Genomic DNA, 24,414 nt, shown 5'->3' with positions numbered 1-24,414 from the left:
ATTATAAACTGCATTTACGAGACAGTTACGTAAATTAAATAGCAAAACACTATTTTAAGGCACTAATTGAACTTAAAGCTTGAGTGTGAGAGCACTTTATAATAAAGTACATGTACGTGTACAATGGCTTTAAATGTACACTTTTGACAGAGTTTCGTGATCGTGGAAATAAGACAAACTCTACATCGGCATTGTAAAAATAATTTGTTTGAACCAGAAGTACTCATATACAAAGCTAACGAAAAACGTGCTGCAGGAAACATCTATCTCTCTCCTTCTCCCCCTCCCTCACTCTCTCCCTCTCCATCTCCCTCTCCCTATCCCTCACACTTAGGAAACAAAGCACATCAAGCCAAGGTTGAGGAACCAGATGTGTAATCCAGTCATACACATGAAGAATCACGTTAGGTGAATCGTGAACGAGCAGGGATGTCCCTTAGTTAACGTCATAAATCACCATTACATTACACACCTGAGACACTTGCAGTTCAGGAGCCAGGTGTGTAGTAAACCAGTCATATATATGCAGCAGAATCACGTTAGGTGAATCGTGAACGAGCAGGGATGTCCCTTAGTTAACGTCATAAATCACCATTACATTACACACCTGAGTCACTTGCAGTTGAGGAGCCAGGTGTATTGTAATCCAATCATACATATGAAGCAGATTCACGTTAGGTGAATCGTGAACGAGCAGGGGTGTCCCTTAGTTGATGTCATAAATCACCATTACATTACACACCTGAGTCACTTGCAGTTGAGGAGCCAGGTGTATTGTAATCCAATTATACATATGAAGCAGATTCACGTTATGTGAATCGTGAACGAGCAGGGGGTGTCCCTTAGTTGATGTCATAAATCACCATTACATTACACACCTGAGTCATTTGCAGTTGAGGAGCCAGGTGTATTGTAATCCAATCATACATATGAAGCAGATTCACGTTAGGTGAATCGTGAACGAGCAGGGGTTTCCCTTAGTTGATGTCATAAATCACCATTACATTACACACCTGAGTCACTTGCAGTTGAGGAGCCAGGTGTATTGTAATCCAGTCATACATATGAAGCAGATTCACGTTATGTGAATCGTGAACGAGCTGGGATGTCCCTCAGTTAATGTCATAAATCACCATTACATTACACACCTGAGTCACTTGCAGTTGAGGAGCCAGGTGTATTGTAATCCAATTATACATATGAAGCAGATTCACGTTAGGTGAATCGTGAACGAGCAGGGGTGTCCCTTAGTTGATGTCATAAATCACCATTACATTACACACCTGAGTCACTTGCAGTTGAGGAGCCAGGTGTATTATAATCCAATCATTCATATGAAGCAGATTCACGTTAGGTGAATCGAGAACGAGCTGGGATGTCCCTTAGTTGATGTCATAAATCACCATTACATTACACACCTGAGTCACTTGCAGTTGAGGAGCCAGGTGTATTGTAATCCAATTATACATATGAAGCAGATTCACGTTATGTGAATCGTGAACGAGCAGGGGTGTCCCTTAGTTGATGTCATAAATCACCATTACATTACACACCTTAGTCATTTGCAGTTGAGGAGCCAGGTGTGTAGTAAACCAGTCATACATATGCAGCAGAATCACGTTAGGTGGAACGTGAATGAGTAACACTTTGGGCAGGAGCCACCATACTAATTGCCACCACAGGTTTTGTTCGGAAATGTAAATGTATGTAGATTAATATTGTCCTTCGGAAATTGTTCTTTTTATTCAGTTGTATGTATTTATTTAAATATTTGATCAATGTTAATGAAATTCTTGTTTTTAACTGGTTGTTCTCAGTATCTGAATTTCGTGTTCGACGAAATGTATCCTTCATTTTAATCTTGTCTAAGAACCAAAGACTAAACGTGTACAATACTCAAAAGAAAGATCTAAAATTTGTATTATTTTCTTGAAATGTGCTTTAAAAATAAAAAATAATTGTATTTATATTATTCGTGCTATGATAATTATGGTTCGGTTATCAAAGGTGTACCAAATGAAAATTTAAAGGTTTAGAATTTTAAACTAATGTTCTTTTATAATAATTTAAAATAGAAAAATTAAAAAATACAAAATATGCTTAATTATATAGTACTTCCATAAGCGGTTGTTTACTACTGTTCTTTTGTGTGTGATTGTTTTGCTGAAACATCGCTAAACAAAATGTAAAGATGATACCTTATCTTTCTTCTTTTATTTCAATATTGTAAACGGCCTCCCTTAACATCTTAAAATGATAAATAAATATAATACATAAAGATAAAATATTAAAGAAATGATTTTAGACCGATTCAAAGTTCACCCTTCCTTTAATATATATATATATATATATAAATTCTTTTTGACCCAAATTTTTATACATATATTAATACTTATTTTATTTTACTTTTAATTAAACAAATCTAGTATTAAGCTTTAATCAGCTGATAATTGTTTTAAATTGTAAAATATTCATATTATTTAAAATTGTTGATTCACACCTGACGATGGCATGTTTGATGTCGGAAGGCCTCGTGTATAAAAATAAAATTATTGGATAAAATTGTGACTTTTCTTTCATCAATTAACAGAAATTAGTGCATTCCAATAAGAAGAGCACCTCCTTCAATGAAATTTAGGTTAACATTTTCAAAATGTCCAGTTTCTTGTATTTAAAGCATGGTGAAAGGAAAATAAGTTAAGTATTTCTCACCACAAGAAAGTGGTTTGAAATCGTACCAAATAAAAAGATATACACAGTCTTCCTTCAGGACTGAGTCGAGAGTGTCTTGTATTGACAACAAAACAGGAAACAATTTCCAATTAATTTCAACAACGAGACAGGAAACTGTTACAGATGGTTGTTGGCACTTATTTGCCAGACCACTCTGTTGACTTGACAATACCCAACTCTACAAATGTCATAGGGGAAGAGAAGACATACGATGATAAAATAAAAATGGTGATAGGGATTCATAGTGAAGATTATACAGCCAATATTTAATAAAATCGTTACAAACATATACAGTTTTTAATTTTTTACTAACACTAGTCTATTTCAACTCATTTCTGTATTTTTTTCTGCTTTTGTTAATACTCGTACAGATACAAATACGATCTAGGAGCTAGTTAAAACAAATCCTACAATGAGTAAGAAATGTTACCACGGATGAAACATTTCTGAAACTGGGATGTTTATATTTACATTTTCTAGTAAATAAGAATATATAACACACTACTATCAAATTTAGAGCAAACTCTCTTAATTCTTAATTTGTCTAAGTCACCATTTTTACTGTACATGGTGTATACATATATAAATTTTAATACAATTATTACAGCTTATATAACTTTCAAATGAGGAAGTGGTGATACAATTAGTTGTTCTCATTAATATATCCAATTCAAATTAATCTTAATAGTGTAAAAAATGCAACATAGCTTTAATTCAGAAATTATTTGAACAATATTTTTTGCCAGGTAGTTAGAAATCTTCTGCTTTATAGATCTTATTTTACCGCATTTTTAATTTTCAAGAGTTTGAAAGAGAGTTATAATACAAACCGTTGTTTTTGTCTTGAAAATAAATTATTCATTAAACAGAAGTTGCAATAAGTTCTTACATTTGCATGAGTATCAGAGGGATTTGCAGCAGATTTTAATTACCCACGGATAGTCTTTTCATTTGTTTATTCATTTTCTACTAACTTAGTGTATTGTTTCACAAGAGCACAGTGCAATAGTATAACTATTGTGTTGTGTGAGCCATTAAGTACGAGCTTTGGAGTATTTCGTAAAATTCAATTAAATTTGTTATGTTGCAAAACGTAAATTTGTGTGCATTACTTGTTTACATTTGTGTGTAACACTATGTAAACATAACGTTATCAAAACTATCTTCCTTCACAAAAACATTAATAAATGGTTTCAGAGGTTTTGTCTATGCATTTCTTTAGGTCAAACAATATTAAAAACTTTAAACAAAAATGACTATCCCCTATAGTAATATTACCTAGTGCTGAATTAAATAAGAGGCGATGTGGGAGAGCAGACTCGCCCGAGATCCATCGCAACGGCTGAGTAGATGTAACCTTTGTTTATGTAACGGACAGTGGAAATAGTAAGTTCGGTTGGGATCGTGAGGACCGGCGATATACATGGTCCAAGTTTGATAGATCACAGAGGAACAAAGTGACTGACTACAAGCTGGTATATTGTACTATTATGTGCACGGCAGTCAGGAACGGCATGATCTCTCTGGAGTCGTCTCTAGATCTGATCGATACATTTTGGCAGGTCTGGAAGATATCGATGGAGAGACTGCAGAGAGAAAGCCGCGAAAAAGAGACTCAGGCCCCATCACCATCTATGGTGGCAGCAGCCTCTACCACGGCTGGGAAAAGAACGGCCGGAAGTCCCCCTGAACATCCAAGGGAGGAAAAGCGGCAGAGAGACGCCGGAGAGCCTGCTTCTGTCGACGCGACAGAAGAGAGCGAGTTTCGCCCGGTAGTCTCAAAAAAGAAAAAAAGAAAAGCGAAGGCCGCAGATAAAAGCGGGAAGAGGCAAGATCTATCTCCACCTCCTCCCCCACAAGTAAAGAAGCCGGAGAAACTCCCGCGTTCCAGGCCTGGGAGGCAGGTGGTGATTGTCAAGTCTAAAGCTGGCAAGTCATACGCCGAGATTCTTGGTGCAATGAGGACTGGAGTTACTCCCGAAGAGTCGGGCACCGTGGTACGCCACATAAGGAAGACTGTCACTGGAGGAGTATTACTGGAAATCACAAAATGCGACGACAGAAGGAAACTCCAGGAGGCGATACAGAAGGTGGTGGGCGACAGGGGCGATGTTCGCTCCATTGTTCCTAAGGCAAGGCTAGAGATCCTAGATCTGGACGCCTTGACCACCGAAGCCGATATCTCGGACGCCCTAAGCAGGGAGTTTCCTGTCCTTGGTGGCGAAATTAGGGTTACCCTCTTCAAGCCTAACCGGCAAGAACAGAGGAAGGCCGTGGTTGAGCTGCTCGAGAGTGACTCCTTGACAGTACTCCGAAAGGGGAAGATCAAGGTCGGGTGGGTCGTCTGCCGGATTTGGGGCCGTGTGGAGGTGGACAGATGCTTCCGCTGTCTCGGCTACGGTCACACTAGGAGGAAATGTTCCGGACCGGACAGGAGCAGTAACTGCTGGAAATGCGGCAGCGCCGAACACAAGGCGGCGGTTTGCACGGGGGCTCCTTCTTGCGTCTTATGTACCGGAAACACTGGAGCAAAGACGGATCATGTTCCAGGATCAGGTGCCTGCGGGGTTTTCAAGAAAGCCCTGGACGACAGGAAGGCCCGTGCTAGGCCACGAAAATGATCCGGTTTATCCAGGCCAATCTGCAGAGATGTCACGCTGCGGACGCAATTCTTGAACAGCTGGCCTGTGAGACCAAAGCCCAGATAGTGATCGTCAGTGAACCCGTCCGAACCAAAACCAGTTCATCTTGGTTTTACGATGGATTGGGCACTGCGGCTGTTTGGATCGCAGACAGTCGTGGAGTCCGTGTACTGCGTCATGGTTCCGGTGACGGTTATGCCTGGGTTAAGTTGAACAGCGTTACCATTTACAGTGTGTACCTCTCCCCCAATTACTCCGCGCGAGAGTACCTGGAAAGGTTGGAAGCACTGGAAGACAGTCTCCGAAACGTCCCTGGGCGTGTTATAGTGGCGGGTGTCTTCAACGCCCGTGCGGTCGAATGGGGTATGCTCGTGACTAACGTGAGGGGAAGACATATTTTGGAGATGGTCTCGAGATTCGATTTGGAAGTCGTGAATAGAGGGACAAGGCCGACCTTCCGAAGCACTCTCGGTGAGTCAATACCAGATATTACGATGGTATCGGCCGATTTGTTTCCTTTAGTAGCGGAATGGCGAGTGATGGACGTCTACACTGCTAGTGACCACGAGTTCATCGCTTTCCATCTTATCGATAATCGGCTGCCGCGGCGAGCGAATACCCGAAACACTCTTGGCTGGAATCTGGCTAAGCTGGACAGGGGAAAAATCGTCGAGCAGCTAGATCGTAGTATCGAGGCTGGTGTTCCGGGGTTTCCCGAGTCCACTGAAACAGCTAAAGTTGAGGCTTATATCGACTCTTCCATGAAACTGATGGAACACGCTTGCAATTCGTCAATGCCTCGGAAACGACCTTACCGGGGCCGTCGCCAAGCTTTCTGGTGGACGGACGAAATCGGCGAGCTCAGGAGAACTGCGCTAATGTGCAGACGTAGAGCTCAGCGAGCTCGAAACCGGCCTGAAGCTATAACTAGGTCGGCAGAGCACAAGGCTGCTAAGAAAGCTCTGAGTGCAGCAATTCGTTTGAGCAAAGCACGATGCTGGCGTGAGCTCTGCCAGGAGGTGGACTCGGACCCTTGGGGAAGAGGATACAAACTTGTGACAAAAAAGCTCGGAGGAATAGGGAACAGCACGGAAATGCCTGCTGGAATGATTTCGACGATCGTGGAAGCTCTCTTCCCAAGTCACCCTGTAAGGCGGGAGGAGAGAGTAGCGAGACCGGTTCCAGACGTTCCCATTTTTACGGAGCAGGAGCTTGTAGCGGCGGTGTCTACCATGCGCAACAAGAAGGCTCCAGGACCTGATGGCATTCCAGCTGAGGTTTTGAAGATTGTGGCGGCGAGTTATCCACTCTTGCTGCTGAATATGTTTAATGTATGTTTGGTAGCGGGTGTGTTCCCGTCGCGCTGGAAGGTTGCTAGGTTGGCGCTGATCAGCAAAGGCAAAGGTGATCCGAACTCCCCGTCGGCATACAGGCCACTTTGTATGCTTGACACCGCGGGGAAACTCTATGAAAGGTTGCTGAAACCCAGGTTGCAGTCGTCCATCGAAGCCGCCGGAGATCTCTCTCCCCGGCAGCACGGCTTTCGAAAGCGACACTCAACTCTGAACGCCATTACAGAGGTGATCAGTGCCATCCAGCAAGCCGAAACAGCTTGTCACCAGGCTCGGCCGATTGTGCTGTTGGTTACCCTTGACGTAAAGAACGCGTTTAACTCTGCTCGGTGGGAGGACATGCTAGAGGCGTTGCAGCGGGACTTCAGCGTGCCCGACTATCTCCTGGTCATTGTGCAGGACTACCTGAAGAACCGTCGGCTGTTGTATGAAACCAAAGACGGAAGGAGAACAAAAGAGGTCACTACCGGTGCGGCTCAAGGGTCTATTCTCGGCCCAGACCTATGGAATGTTTCATACGATGGTTTGCTTCGCCTCGAGATGCCCCATGACGTCTACCTCGTGGGTTATGCTGATGACGTGGCTGCAGTCATCACGGCGAGGACTCCGGACTTGGCACAGTTACGCCTTAATCAGGTAATGATTCGGGTCAATGCCTGGATGACGAGCCATGGACTTGAGCTGGCGGTCGCCAAGACCGAAATCGTTATGCTCACTCGACGGAGAATCCCCACTCTGATCTCTATGAATGTTGGGGGTGTCGAGGTTCGGACAAGGACTGCGGCGAAGTACCTGGGTGTGTTACTCGACTGCCGTCTTCGGTATTGGGAGCACATTCAGGCGGTGTGTGACAAAGCCTCTAAGGTGGTTATGTCTCTCGGCAGGCTGATGGCTAACGTAGGAAGCCCTAGGTCAAGTAAGAGACGCCTCCTCATGTCTACTGTAAACTCAACCCTTCTGTATGGCGCAGAGGTTTGGGCGGGTGTCATGAGGATAAGGCGATACAGTCAAAAGCTGTTATCGGTACAGAGAAGAGCGGCACTTAGGGTCGCCTGCGCCTATCGCACCGTTTCCGGTTCGGCCGTGGCGGTCGTGGCTGGGGTGATTCCTATTGACCTGCTGGCCATCGAGAGACAGACCGTCTTCCGGAAGGCTGCCGAGCGGGGTAGAGAGGATGCCTTGGCTGCTGCCAGGGCGGAGACTCTGCAGGTTTGGCAGCGGAGGTGGACGGAAGGATCGGACGGTCGCTGGACCTTCCGTCTCATTCGAGAGCTTCAATCCTGGATAGATCGTGGCCACGGGGAGATTGATTTCTACCTGTGTCAGTTCCTGACGGGGCACGGTTACTTTAGGAAGTACCTCTACAGGATGGGAAAAGTCAGGTCGCCTCGGTGTGCTTACTGCCCGGAGGAAGATGATGATGTTCATCACACCTTCTTCGCTTGCGGGCGCTTCACCGAGGCCAGGCGAACGCTTGCCACCACAGTTGGTGATGTTACGGCAGAGACCATTGTGGAGATGATGCTGCAGAATGAGGACGCCTGGAATGCAGTCACCACTCATGTACATGCGATCCTTCATCAGAAGCGTGAAGACGGATGCCTGGCTGACCCCTAGCTTCCGAAACAAGTAGTTTTGTCCTGGTTGGGATATAAGACACACGGACCAGGCAAGATGTCATCCGAAAGGGTTCCGGCCTGGGCCCTCCGTGGCCCGTAGGGGGTTTAGTGGGTATTCCGCAAGGGAGTCCCACACTCCGTGCGCAAAAGCATTCCCCCTACGTAAAAAAAAACTATTATGTGTAAAAAGAACAAAAATCGTCAAAAACATATCTTATAGAGATGTCTCCAAATTCAACACAAATCTCATTGTCAAAAGAATGTCAGAGATAGAATGGGAAAAGGCTAATCTGATAGATGACGTAGATAAAATTTGGAACTCTATTACAACGAACATTAGAAGTATATACGATGAAAAAGGTGCTTATTGTTTGTAAAAAATCGCTTTTGGTTTTAAAAGAAAATTCCCCTTGGAGAAACCAGAATGCTTAAGAATATATTTAGAAATAAATTTTGCAAAACCAGAGTTAACTATATATGGCAAAATTATAAAGCTGTAAGAAGTAAATTGAATGCCGTTGTAATAAACGCCAAGAAAGCTATTTTAACTGAAAGCTCAGCTAAATTTCCGGAATATGTTTGGTCCTGCTTATGAAAGTGTGATATTGTTAGCACAAACCAAGAATTTTAATATAGAAGCAGATTTTAAAATTGACGAAATTAACAAACTTTTTATTGAAATGGGGACTGGTTACAATTACATTACAATTTGTCCAATATACAAAGGAAAATGAGGAGACACAGTTTTTTTATTTCAATCCGTGATTACTGATAGTTTACGTATTCATATTATTAAAGCACCGAGTATATTTCCTCTGGGAATAATCATACACTTGGTGAACTAATGATTGGAAAGTGGGACTTTTCGTAACAATTTGAAAAAGTATTGTTCATCCCCGTCCAAAGTAGAGTAGAATAGCTAAAACATATCTCAGTATTTCATGCAGTACCAAATATTGTCAAAAAAATAACCATTAGGCAAATTAATGACCATGTGAGTAAAGAAATTATTTTAACAAATCTAAATCTGGGTTTAGACCGAACTAAGGAATGTTCTACTCTTACCATCATGCTTAGTGATTATTTGAAGCACGAGTTAAAGGACAGATCACAGGACATTACTCTTGTTTTGCTAAATTACTGTTTAGCTTTTGACTCCATTGGGCATAGATGTTTCTAGCTAAGATAAATTGTATGGATTTGGTGAGCGAGTTAGATGGATGAAATATAACTTAGGTTAAAGATAGTAGTGGGTCAGATGGTCATGAGACATCTTAACCTCTCTTTAAATTACGAAGTGTTTCTCAGAGTAGTTGCCTTAGATCAGTCACGTTTAACTTACACACATGTTTTTTTCAGCATTGAAAAATGTTGTTCCGCTCATTTGTATGCGGGTAATTGTGATCTGCACTCGTCGTTTGAGCCAGGAAAGACTTCAATGGCCATTGATCGGATCGACTCTGACCTTGAACACGTCAATATACGTATGATCGGTTAACAATGGTCTAAAGGGCGTTTCGTGATTTGATCCTAATCTACTGAATCACTAAGTTTTATTTTGCTATGGTTATGTAGATAAATAAAGTTACATTAAGTATAGATTTAAACTACAACAAATTCACCATCCCTAAAAACATTTTGACAAAATATGGGAGTTAATTACAAATGGAAAGTTGAGAACTAAAACTTCCGCCATAAATCAACGTTATGTACAGCAGATTGCACCACAATTTAGTGGCTAATATTTTCATCTAACTTACTGTACTATAAAGCTAGCATAGTGACAGCAATTCAGTCGTATAATCTATAGAATAGTGTCAACTGTCAAATTCCTGTTCAGTTTTTTATACTCATAACTGATAAGCTGTAATAAACTATTAAATCTGTTACAGATCAGCGTTTAAGTGTACATACAAAACATTTATCAAGAGAAAAGGAATTTAAAAGTTACATAAGCTTTAAAACTGACCATATTTGTAATTTGAATCCGATTTCGACGATACCTAGAAAACGAACTGACGTAAAGATTTGAAATTTTGCATGAAATATCTACATAGACAACACCGAGTTCAGTGATGATAAATGTCACTCCATGAGATTTTGCCGGGGTGTTATCGGATATTATTACACTGGTTTTATAGATAAGCATGATGACAACGAGAAAATGGTAGAAGAAACAGATTTGTAAACAAACTGAGTACAGTTAAATGACATAATCAGTGACATAGTAACAACGGAATTAAATTAATTTGTTGGATTGTTGGTACGACTTTCTTTACGTTCCTTTGGGTCCCTTGGTACGCTGCTTGTCGAAAGTGAAATAAATATACATGTGATCTAGTACACTCTTTCTTAGTTAATATTTATAATAGTTTTTTCTTTTTTAATTTTAACGGAGCTCTAGCGAGGCCTATCACTCGAGGTGCTGGAAAAGTCCATTACTGTCTTTCTGTCGCACGATATTCCGAGAACGAACTGACCTATAAACAATGAAATGTTGAATGACGTCTCAGAGAAACATGGCATGAGACACGTTGTACCTTATGCAGCTTATTAAAATAAATGTATCTATGTAAATAGTATATATGCTTAAACTTTTTGATAAGATAAAACTAAGGAAAATAATAACTAAGATTTGTTTTGTTATATACTTAACCCAGTAAGTTTATTGAATATAAAACTGTTATATTGCATTGACATTTTGTACGTTATTTCCTTTTTATAATTGGTATTATTTTATTTTGGTCATTCTGTAGGAATAAAATAAAACTGAAATCAAGTAACCAATATCGCAAAGTCATAATAGTTAGTTAGTTGTGTTCTTTACTGTTGGAGAATAAATTGTGTGTTTTTTCTTCGCCCCCCTTATAAAACTATACATACCTCGGCATGCATATCCATGTCTTATTTTACCAGGCGAAGTTATGGGTAAGAAGCCCTCTCTAACACTTAACCTGGGGACCAACGGCTTAAAGGTGACTTCCGAACCACCACCAATGGCTGGGCTGGCGGGCTGCTTGCAACGACAGGATCGCTCAGCGGTCACCCATCCAAGCAGCAGCCACGCTCGACGTTGCTTGATTCGGTTATCTTGCGATAACCGTTGTACCCGCTACACAGCGCCATTGGTAAATAATATAATATAAAGTCTGCATAATGTATAAAATTTAAGAGTTTATATCAAATTTTACGATAGTAGCTACACTCCACCTACTTTCAAATAAAAAATGTATGTGTTTAACATTAGATAAAACCTTAATGCTTGTACCGTATAGCGGAATAACTTTTCTACAAGACTTCCACTACATTAACTCACAAAATGTACACTTTTCTTCATTCCTCTTAAATACAATTTTGTATTTATGCTTTCAGTTTGTACTCGACATTACATTTATTATTTATACTCTTAGAGACGTATATTTTGTTTTAGTTTAAATAAAATAACCTTATTTTTATGTTGAAAAAGCTTTACATACAAATATATATATATAGACAAATAATTACATTTGACTATATATATATATATATATATATATATATATATATATATATATATATATATATATATATATATATATATATAGACAAATAGTTACATTTAAGGTGATACATTTTTATTGGTATACCAATCTCCTTTGCAATGTCACGTTTTTCTTATACTCTGCGTCCACAGTCTATATAAATTTATCTTTATCTTGATAAGATAAGTTTTTTTTCGTTTTTCCATCGCACTTTTCAACGAAATACCGTCACAGCTGACTATTTCGCGGGCACAGTTCACTGAGTTAACTTAAATGCACTTTCGAGTGCGTGATTCGTCACGGTAACGTCTACCAAACTGAGTGTTGAGTGGTGTTTCACCAGTGACCACAACATAAAAAAGGAGTTTCGGCGTTGGGTATTAAAGTCTCATAATGAAAAATATAGTATTGTACTTCGGTTTGTTGAGCTGATTAACTGAAACTTTTATATATATATATATATATATATATAATAATTAAGGGCGAAAATTTGATATATTGAGGTTAGTTACGTTACATTTTCGAAATAAAGAGGAAAATTCGCATTGAAGTAAACGGCACATTCAAGGAGAATGACAAAACTTCGATTTATCAAGGAGTTTTATATATTGAAGTTCGATATATCAAGTTTATTTATGAATTTAATTATATTAACGGCAATGCCATTAATTAGACTTAGTAAATAATGTTGTACAATATCAAGTAATAATCAATTGGTATTGAATACTAATATTTAGAAAATCGTGACTTAAATAACAACAACGCATGCTTATCACCTAAGCAAATTAAAAAACAACAATTATAAATATTTCATCAAAACAATAATTAAACTATAAAGAAAGCAACAAAATTAATACCTGATCAAAATAATAACATCATCAGTGCAAGATTATATCTATGTGATATCAACAATATGATTAACCTCTTCAGATCCAAGCTGTTATTAAAATTTAAATTTGGAAAACAATACTGGATTTGGGTTGTAAAATATACTAAAAACAACAACAAACTTTGGTTTTTGGATTTCTTTATTGCAAATATAAAAAAATCTATGTCACCTAGGTGACATTGGGGCTCAGTTTTACAAAGTTTAACATTCAAAAGTTACATCATTCCTTACAGTTCATGGAACATCTTTAAACAGTTCCGATTGTTGTTCAGGCAAAGAAACACTTTACATGTAACACACCAAAATCTGCACTTTTGATTGTTACAACCAGGAAATCTACATCTGGAGAGTTTTGAATTAGCAGGAATTTCCGAGAGATGAAGTACCGCAGTAGTGCGTAGAGCGTCACTGGGAAGGGGTATGGTCTTCCTTCTCTTCCTCACTTCTTCTTCTTCCACAGGATGTTCTTCAGGTGCTTTTCTGTCATCCCCTACTAACAGGTACATCTGGATTGTGCACGGAATTCATTAGTGCGTATGCACTTCCACCTTGAAGTCCAGGAAATCTAACTGGTCTCGTCTTGGAGTTCCACCTTTGTCTTGCTTCCGTCTTTGAATCCATGCAGAAGCCAAAGAAAAGTCAATAAAATGGAGAACTGTTCTTACAGTCCATCTCTTCGTTTAGCTGAAATACGATAGTAGGCTATCATACGATCAAGTAGGTCCAACCCCCCCCCCATGTCCGTGTTATAAAGTCCAACCACACATGGTCTTTGAACATTTATGTAAGTTTTTGTGACTTTACACCATCTGGTCACACGATCTTCTAGTTGAATGCCATGGACATTGGAAACCATTATTACAGGCCTTCTATCTAGGCATTTCACAATAGAAACCTGTCCGTAATCTCTCACAAGTTGGACAGCACTGCCTCTGCCTTGCCTACGAAGGTCTGCATCAATCCCAAGGTCACATTCATGTGGTATTCTACAGTTCTGTAAGGTACCTGTACCATGTAGGCCTCGAATATGAAGCTCATCAAGAAGGGTTGTTGATGTAAAGTACCTGTCCATGTAAATGTAACATCCTTTAGGTAAAGTTTCGGCAAGTCTGAGGACAACTTTACCACCAATTTCCAACTGAAGCTTAGGGTCGACCTCCAGGATTGTATCTCCTTTACCTTGATACAAAAATAAATCCAGAACCAATCCATCAGGAGCAGTCGCAACAAAGTTCTTCAACCCAAGTAGATTAGGCTTACCTCTCACATACTGGCGCATTTCACCCATGTTGCCATGGAAAGGTATCATCTGCTCATCTATCGATACATGTTGGCTCCTAGGATTTTGAAGGCAAGCGTGTCTGACGGAATTTATCATAGGAGCAACTTCCCAAAACTTGTTTGAGGATTTTTCCTCCTCAGTGACATTGACATAGTTTCTGACAGTCAGATTGTTACTGTTGTTGAACTGCATTGTCCACTTCCTCTTCTGAGGACTGGTCATCTACAGGATGTCGTTCTAACACAGCAATTGGAGCAAATGTCGGATCTGCACCCTCATCATCTGAGAATCCATCAACCTCAGATAGATCCCCATCCAAAATTTCATTGACTTAGTTATCAAATAGATCTGAAATAACACAGATTTGTTAGATTTGTTGTCTAAGTTATGATATTTTTATACAACTGTTAAATAAGGTTTGAGCTAAACAATCACCAACATCTTCTATTTTAACCATATATTTGTTGGTAAAAATGTTTATTTATTGTTAAAAACTTAAATTAATTACACAAAAATAAATAACAAATTTTGCAAAATTGTAAATTTTTAGCAATGAGTATATTCCGCAAACTGGAGTCCCATTTTCACCTCTAGGTGACACAAACATTAAAACATAGCTATGTTAAGTCAGAAACGAAATAAACTGAAAACTCTGATTTGGTGTGAATGTACAACTATTGGACAAGACTCGAAATTTTTCTAAAGGTCTAAATACAATTATTTATCATTGTACAAAATAATTACCTTCAGAAAACGTAGGAAGTTTGCAAAGTCTGTCACGGCTCATTTTTGTGAAGTCATGGGCACTAAGCAAGTAGCAGAATAACAATGGTAGATGTTTCAGCATGTGGTGCAATCTAGTAGGAAACAAAGTAACTATAGTAGCAGCACTGAGCCCACTCTGTCGATAATGCAGATTTTAAAAAAAGTTGTCACCTATAGGTGACACAGAGTCTGAAGAGGTTAAAATTAATTTAAGAATAATGAACTAACGGTCAGCAATGTAACTAAGGGTTTCAAAATAATAAATAAATTTAAATACATATTTAGCATAAATTCTATTACTCAAGATCGCGAGTAATAAGAAGACAAGATAATTAACAAGATAATGGAAGGGTAATTAACAAAAATTTTTAAATACTGCACCTAAGTTAGAATGGACTTGAATGGAGAAATGAGAAATAGCCATGCTAATATAATGAAGCTGACACAGCTTAATTTTTACTGTTTTCAGGCTGTCGTGAAATAGATCAACTTTTGCAGGGAGAGTGTTTACTTGGATTTATTAAGAAATCCACTGTATTACGAAATTATATGTCTAATGCATTTTTATACTGTAAGGAATATTTAAAGTCAAAATATGGAGATGGTCAGGTTTGTTACAAATATTTTGAAATGGCCTGCCTTTGTCACCAAGATATTTATGACAGGTAAGTCGCTGACAGTTATTGACTTTGGTTTTTTTATAAAAACTAACTTTTTCACTTGTGAAATCCTAAAATGAAGCTTAGATGGGTTTTTATAATACCATCCAATTGATGACTTACGGCACAGACGTTCATCAATACCGCTTGTGAACTGATAAAGACGGCACAGCGTCAGTCAACTTTCCGCTATTATTACGCGAAAACTCTTTTAAGTTCTAAAGACATAACTTGCGCTAGTCAAATCCTCTACTCATAAATACCTATTGATTTGATATAGTTTATATTCGTAATATTAATTCGTTGTTAGCCGATATCGATCCAAATGCCGTGCGGCATATATCAAACGGACTATGCAGCTGCTGACACGCTGCACGGCCTTAATGATCTTTGTTGCTACTGTTGCTACAACTAATAATAATTAGTTAGGCTAATTATTATTTATAATTGATTATGTTGTGAAATGGGCGATGCTCGTTGTTCAAATGATATGTATGACCTATTGGATGATGAAAAGATTAGTTCTGTTGGTGAAAGTAAAATATCGGCAAATAAAGTGCGTGACGATATTTCTTTGTCACATTCGTTTTCAGGTAGTCTGGATGATTACAAACCGGTGGAATTTGAGTTGGGTTTTGAACAAAGTGATAATGACAGTGACAAGAATTCATTATTATCTGATATTTCTCTTGTCCAAAGAATACATCAAACACAAATACGGATGCGTAGGCCTACCAAACAAAGTAGTACATACTTTACATTCTTATCAAAAAAGTTGTTTGTGTTGTAAATAATTGTATATAATATATGTTATACTCCTTTTGTTCACTACAAAACTGTGTATATTTTGTACATTTACAAAAACTTACTATCTAAAGTCATGTGACAATTACTTGGAAAATTACTTAGAAAACAAAAAAATTACAATACACATTCTTGAATTTATGTACAAATAAAAAAAACAATACTCAAGTAAATGCATAATTTTAATTTAAAATATGTTTCTGGTTTCGAACGAAAAAATCTATACATAACACTTATTACTTAGCATTTAGCACATATTTTTTTAAAATATATGAAAAATATGTTGCTCGGACACAAAAACCAGCGTATCATTCAGGGATTTTCTTATTATCAGCCGGAGAGTTAACGAATATTTACAGTTAAAATATGGAGGTGGTCAAGTTTGTTACCAATATTTGGAAATAGCGGTCCTTTTTCACCAAGATATGGATAGCATTTAAGTCGCCACTGAGTTATTGACTTTGGTTTTTTTGATAAAAACTAACTTTTTTACTTGTGAAATCCTAAAATGAAGCTTAAATGGGTTTTTAATGTTGACTTTAGCTTCTGACTTCCATTCTTGATTGGTCCAATCTTTTCTCAAAGGTTTGACTGTCCCACGCTTCTTAAATCTTTTATGGTACTCTTCGAGCTGAACAGTCATATAATTATGTTTTAATACTTCTTTTGATTAAACCAAATACTCAATCACTTGGTATATAAGAATGTCCTGTGACAAAAACACAAGTTCGTCCTTGTTACCTACACAAAGAGATACAGATGAAATTAAAGATCTTGACTCGGAGGACCAAAATGTTAAGTGGAGGGAGAGATACAAATGAAATTAAAATATGGAGGCATCCGTAGAATGAATGACGGTTGAGACATGAGGTATAAAGTGTGCATTTGAGGATAGATGCCAACTCACCGATGTTGATCTTGGTTCTTACCTCGCTTCATCCGAGGGAGAGGAGAACTTCCAGCTCGGCCAGGGCCTCTAGGGCTGCAATGATATCCACGGAAGAACAAGTCACTTTCATTAAGAATCCCCACTGGCATCTGGGTAGGAGCAAGTGTAGAGATAAACCATCACGAGGGGTAAACTCCTGCAATCGGACCATGTCACCTCCGACAGGAGCAACGAGACGCTATATAAAATGAATACGATATAAGAGAACAGAGACTCGGGGCGACACTTCCACTACCGCGAGAACAAAGGGATGGGCGACCGCTACCGGGCCATGTCGATATCGACTTCTACGGTACAACTAGACATTGCTAACAAGTACAAGAAAATAGGGCATATAAATCCAAGAAGGCACTACTTTGCCCGAGAGAAAACAAATTGCGAGACTTTCTAGTGACTGCGGCCGGACCACATCTCCAGAACGGCTCCAACGATACAACTGAATGTTCAGGCGTCTAAGGGACGCTCCTGGACGGCAGACACACAGATGGGAACACGCGATGTGTTCACCAATGAGAGACGGTGGTTAAATCGGACGATAGGTACAACAGTCACTCGGATAAGCTCTCCAGTATTGGTTTTGGCATAGGAATGCCCTAAACTATTTAAAAGATAACAAGTAGTCTTCTACTGGATATTAATATCTAAAAACGTACTCCACTGGATATACATATTGTAAATATAAAACAATCCTTTTGGACAAAAAGTTTTTGGTTTTGTATAGCCAGGCGATGCACATTGTTAACAAGGTTCTGTCTTTGTTTTGGCTTGTAGGACAATCGGCCACAAACCGCAAAGTGTCCTTTACCTTAAAATAACCAGAATTATGTATATACATGCAATTGCCTATGAACACTGAAAAGGCTATTTCGTTTGAAGACTTTTACAGTGCGTGTTCAGCCCACGATACATTCTCTTTTCTTATGTATTAACACAACTAGAACATTCGGAAATCACTGTCAAATTATAGCAGTATTCCTGTTTATATGATTGGTGCTCTGTAGAGAAGGTCGTTTTTGTTACCAACACAAACTTGTTTGTTACCAATCCGTCCAGGTCTGGGCGAATTTGTATTGTAACCAAGGCAATCTTCAAATTCAATTTTAACGCGCTTCTGGCCGTATTTGTAATCAAACAATATTGTCATTAGACTCGCCTTGTTATTTAATTTTAAATAAAACCATTTCATAATATGTAAATAAATGGAGCTGGTCATCTTTGTAAATAAGTTACAGATATATTTTTGAGAGTACAATTTTATTGAATATCACATGGCATTGACGTGTCTTGTATTGTACTAATACCAAATTAACAAATGTCTTACTTGAAAATATTTTCGTTTTATTTTTATTGAAAAACAAGTTCTTTAGAACAAAGCATTTTGACATTGAGCAAAAGTGGGTTAATTTAATGTTCGGTAAGTAATTTTACAGTTGACATTACCACCGTGAAGTTAGCGTCACTTTATCGTCCAGACCGTCTAGTGCATCAATGTTGCAGTCATCAATCTGAAGGCGTTAACAAAAATTCAAAAACTGAGATAAATTGTATAATACTAATTATAAAAACGATCTTTCACAAATCAACACAGTTTTTTTCTATTTATTACTTTCCACAAAGGTTTCCCATTAAATGTGTCATGAATAAAAATCCCAAATATAATACCTAAGTAAACCGTAGGAATGTATCGTAAAATGGACGTCATCTAATAAATGCCACTCCTGAGACTTAACCAAACAAGTGCCCGCAATGAAACTTTGTACACAGATGCTCTGTAAGCTGAACTTTAATATACCAACGTCAAAAAGGTGGTGTCGGCCGTCAGAGGTCCTATCGTCCTAAATTAAATGCACCGTTAGACGGGGCGTTCTCGTATAAAAAGTCGCTCCTGAGACTAAACCAAACAAGTGCCCGCAATGAAACTTTGGTACACAGATGCTCTGTAAGCTGAACTTTAATATACCAACGTCAAATAGGTGGTGTCGGCCGTCAGAGGTCCTATCGTCAAAATTAAATGCACGGTTAGACGGGCGTTCTCGTATAAAAGTCACTCCTGAGACTTAACCAAACAAGTGCCCGCAATGAAAACTTTGTACACAGATGCTCTGTAAGCTGAACTTTAATATACCAACGTCAAAAAGGTGGTGTCGGCCGTCAGAGGTCCTAATCGTCGTCGAAATTAAATGCACCGTTAGACGGGGCGTTCTCGTATAAAAGTCGCTCCTGAGACTAAACCAAACAAGTGCCCGCAATGAAACTTTGTACACAGATGCTCTGTAAGCTGAACTTTAATATACCAACGTCAAATAGGTGGTGTCGGCCGTCAGAGGTCCTATCGTCAAAATTAAATGCACGGTTAGACGGGCGTTCTCGTATAAAAGTCACTCCTGAGACTTAACCAAACAAGTGCCCCGCAATGAAACTTTGTACACAGATGCTCTGTAAGCTGAACTTTAATATACCAACGTCAAAAAGGTGGTGTCGGCCGTCAGAGGTCCTATCGTCGAAATTAAATGCACCGTTAGACGGGGCGTTCTCGTATAAAAGTCGCTCCTGAGTTTAAACCAAACAAGTGCCCGCAATGAAACTTTGTACACAGATGCTCTGTAAGCTGAACTTTAATTATACCAACGTCAAAAAGGTGGTGTCGGCCGTCAGAGGTCCTAATCGTCGAAATTAAATGCACCGTTAGACGGGGCGTTCTCGTATAAAAGTCGCTCCTGAGACCTAAACCAAACAAGTGCCCGCAATGAAACTTTGTACACAGATGCTCTGTAAGCTGAACTTTAATATACCAACGTCAAATAGGTGGTGTCGGCCGTCAGAGGTCCTATCGTCAAAATTAAATGCACGGTTTTAGACGGGCGTTCTCGTATAAAAGTTCACTCCTGAGACTTAACCAAACAAGTGCCCGCAATGAAACTTTGTACACAGATGCTCTGTAAGCTGAACTTTAATATACCAACGTCAAAAAGGTGGTGTCGGCCGTCAGAGATCCTATCGTCGAAATTAAATGCACCGTTAGACGGGGCGTTTCTCGTATAAAAGTCGCTCCTGAGACTAAACCAAACAAGTGCCCCGCAATGAAACTTTGTACACAGATGCTCTGTAAGCTGAACTTTAATATACCAACGTCAAAAGGTGGTGTCGGCCGTCAGAGGTCCTATCGTCAAAATTAAATGCACGGTTAGACGGGCGTTTCTCGTATAAAAAGTCACTCCTGAGGACTTAACCAAACAAAGTGCCCGCAATGAAACTTTGTACACAGAATGCTCTGTAAGCTGAACTTTAATATACCAACGTCAAAAAGGTGGTGTCGGCCGTCAGAGGTCCTATCGTCAAAATTAAATGCACGGTTAGACGGGCGTTCTCGTATAAAAGTCACTCCTGAGACTAAACCAAACAAGTGCCCGCAATGAAACTTTGTACACAGATGCTCTGTAAGCTGAACTTTAATATACCAACGTCAAAAAGGTGGTGTCGGCCGTCAGAGGTCCTATCGTCAAAATTAAATGCACGGTTAGACGGGCGTTCTCGTATAAAAGTCACTCCTGAGACTTAACCAAACCAAGTGCCCGCAATGAAACTTTGTACACAGATTGCTCTGTAAGCTGAACTTTAATATACCAACGTCAAAAAGGTGGTGTCGGCCGTCAGAGGTCCTATCGTCTAAATTAAATGCACCGTTAGACGGGGCGTTCTCGTATAAAAGTCGCTCCTGAGACTAAACCAAACAAGTGCCCGCAATGAAACTTTTGTACACAGATGCTCTGTAAAGCTGAACTTTAATATACCAACGTCAAATAGGTGGTGTCGGCCGTCAGAGGTCCTATCGTCAAAATTAAATGCACGGTTAGACGGGCGTTCTCGTATAAAAGTCACTCCTGAGACTTAACCAAAACAAGTGCCCGCAATGAAACTTTGTACACAGATGCTCTGTAAGCTGAACTTTAATATACCAACGTCAAAAAGGTGGTGTCGGCCCGTCAGAGGTCCTATCGTCGAAATTAAATGCACCGTTAGACGGGGCGTTCTCGTATAAAAGTCGCTCCTGAGACTAAACCAAACAAGTGCCCGCAATGAAACTTTGTACAACAGATGCTCTGTAAGCTGAACTTTAATATACCAACGTCAAATAGGTGGTGTCGGCCGTCAGAGGTCCTATCGTCAAAATTAAATGCACGGTTAGACGGGCGTTCTCGTATAAAAGTCACTCCTGAGACTTAACCAAACAAGTGCCCGCAATGAAACTTTGTCCACAGATGCTCTGTAAGCTGAACTTTAATATACCAACGTCAAAAAGGTGGTGTCGGCCGTCAGAGGTCCTATCGTCGAAATTAAATGCACCGTTAGACGGGGGCGTTCTCGTATAAAAGTCACTCCTGAGACTTAACCAAACAAGTGCCCGCAATGAAACTTTGTACACAGATGCTCTGTAAAGCTGAACTTTAATATACCAACGTCAAAAAAGGTGGTGTCGGCCGTCAGAGGTCCTATCGTCGAAATTAAATGCACCGTTAGACGGGGCGTTCTCGTATAAAGTCGCTCCTGAGACTAAACCAAACAGTGCACGCAATGAAACTTTGTACACAGATGCTCTGTAAGCTGAACTTTAATATACCAACGTCAAATAGGTGGTGTCGGCCGTCAGAGGTCCTATTGTCAAAATTAAATGCACGGTTAGACGGGCGTTCTCGTATAAAAGTCACTCCTGAGACTTAACCAAACAAGTGGCCCGCAATGAAACTTTGTACACAGATGCTCTGTAAGCTGAACTTTAATATACCAACGTCAAAAAGGTGGTGTCGGCCGTCAGAGATCCTATCGTCGAAATTAAATGCACCGTTTAGACGGGTGCGTTCTCGTATAAAAGTCGCTCCTGAGACTAACTTAAACAAGTGCCCGCAATGAAACTTTGTACACAGATGCTCTGTAAGCTGAACTTTAATATACCAACGTCGGTTTGGTGGTGAATTGAGTAGCTGCCAATATCGTTATGCACAGTATATTGATAGACAGAAGCCAAGGAAAGAAAAGCAATTTTTATTAACCTGCATGTAGAATTAGCATCAACCACGGTATAGCAAAAATATTAGGTCCCGCCCAACGCAAAGAAAAGTGCTTAAAAACGGTTTTTTGGTGGTGAATTGAGTAGCTGCCAATATCGTTATGCACAGTATATTGATAGACAGAAGCCAATGAATTGAAGAGATCCAAATAGAACTTGCAACAACCACTGTTTGAAAAAGTTATTAGGTCCCACAAAAATAATGAGATGTTTCCTGAAGTTGTTGGTAGTGAAACTAGTAGCTACCATTAGTTTTATATTAATTGTAATTATTATCAAGAACCCTAACCCTACAACTAACTACCTCATACGCCATACTTAACCCCGAAATATACTATACTCTACTTCCACCACCTCATCTCTTTCGAAAAGAATCCTTCTACAACCAGAAACCTGCTTAGACGATGGTAATGACCACACGAAGGACGTGTCGCTGTCGTGAGCAACATGTTCTCCTCTTCCTGACAACATGATTTACTGAAGTGGTAAAGGGATACAATTGTCCCTCAGATTGATATTTAGATTAAACGTATATTTAGATTGTTTATAAGAATACTCTTTACAGGTGAAGTAAAACATTAATAACAAAAGTAATTTTTAGAAATTGTAAATGTTTTACAGCCGTATTTTTCTTCATTATTATTGTATGGGAATTGTGTCATAACTGACAGAGCGCAGTGAATACATACATACGGTCCCTTCTTATCCCATACATGTGTTAGCGTAAATATTTCCATCCACGAATAATTTAATTGTTTTGCTTAAATCATGGCCTGTAAATTCATTCCCATAATATTATCATACATGTATATAGACATTTCAGTAACAGTTTCTGCTATTGATGTCCGTAAAATAGGTCCATAGTTGCATGGCAGAGTAAATTTTGTTGGTGTTGGGTATTTGTAATATAAATTTAAAAAACTCGTACATAGCATATGCTTTAAGAAATTGTAATAACATATTTGTTGGTATTATCTTTTAAGTTTGTACCCGTTTGAGTTCCAGAGTCTAGAGAAGGAAGAAGAAAAAAAGAAGAAAGTGGTGTTTTTTTAGTGGGTATGCCATCAGAATACTATCTGGTGGAGAGCCCCACACTTGTTCGCTTGGTTACGGTAAGACCAAGCGTTCGTGCAGCAATGCATTTTTTCACCACTTAAAAAAAAAAACATGGTTTGTGTCATATTAATTTTACTTTTTGTTATAGCTCTCATTTTTTTTAAAATTTCCTGACTACATGGAAAAGAAGTACGAGTATTGTCTACTAAAAAGGTAATGTATTACTTATATAACTAATAAGTACAAAACACAAACAACTTCAATTTCTTTGGTATTATTAAAGTTCAGCTTACAGAGCATCTGTGGACAAAGTTTCATTGCGGGCACTTTGTTTGGTTAAGTCTCAGGAGTGACTTTTATTCGAGAACGCCCCGTCTAACGGTGCATTTAATTTAGACGATAGGACCTCTGACGGCCGACACCACCTTTTTTGACGTTGGTATATTAAAGTTCAGCTTACAGAGCATCTGTGTACAAAGTTTCATTGCGGGCACTTGTTTGGTTAAGTCTCAGGAGTGACTTTTATACGAGAACGCCCGTCTAACCGTGCATTTAATTTTGACGATAGGACCCTCTGACGGCCGACACCACCTATTTGACGTTGGTATATTAAAGTTCAGCTTACAGAGCATCTGTGTACAAAGTTTCATTGCGGGCACTTGTTTGGTTTAGTCCTCAGGAGCGACTTTTATACGAGAACGCCCGTCTAACCGTTGCATTTAATTTTGACGATAGGACCTCTGACGGCCGACACCACCTTTTTGACGTTGGTATATTAAAGTTTCAGCTTACAGAGCATCTGTGTACAAAGTTTCATTGCGGGCACTTGTTTGGTTAAGTCTCAGGAGTGACTTTTATACGAGAACGCCCGTCTAACCGTGCATTTAATTTTGACGATAGGACCTCTGACGGCCGACACCACCTTTTTGACGTTGGGTATATTAAAGTTCAGCTTATAGAGCATCTGTGTACAAAGTTTCATTGCGGGCACTTGTTTGGTTAAGTCTCAGGAGTTACTTTTATACGAGAACGCCCGTCTAACGGTGCATTTAATTTAGACGATAGGACCTCTGACGGC

The sequence above is a fragment of the Homalodisca vitripennis genome, chromosome 2 (assembly GCF_021130785.1).
Source record: "Homalodisca vitripennis isolate AUS2020 chromosome 2, UT_GWSS_2.1, whole genome shotgun sequence".
NCBI classification, from domain to species: domain Eukaryota; kingdom Metazoa; phylum Arthropoda; class Insecta; order Hemiptera; family Cicadellidae; genus Homalodisca; species Homalodisca vitripennis.
This window is presented reverse-complemented; position numbering follows the sequence as displayed.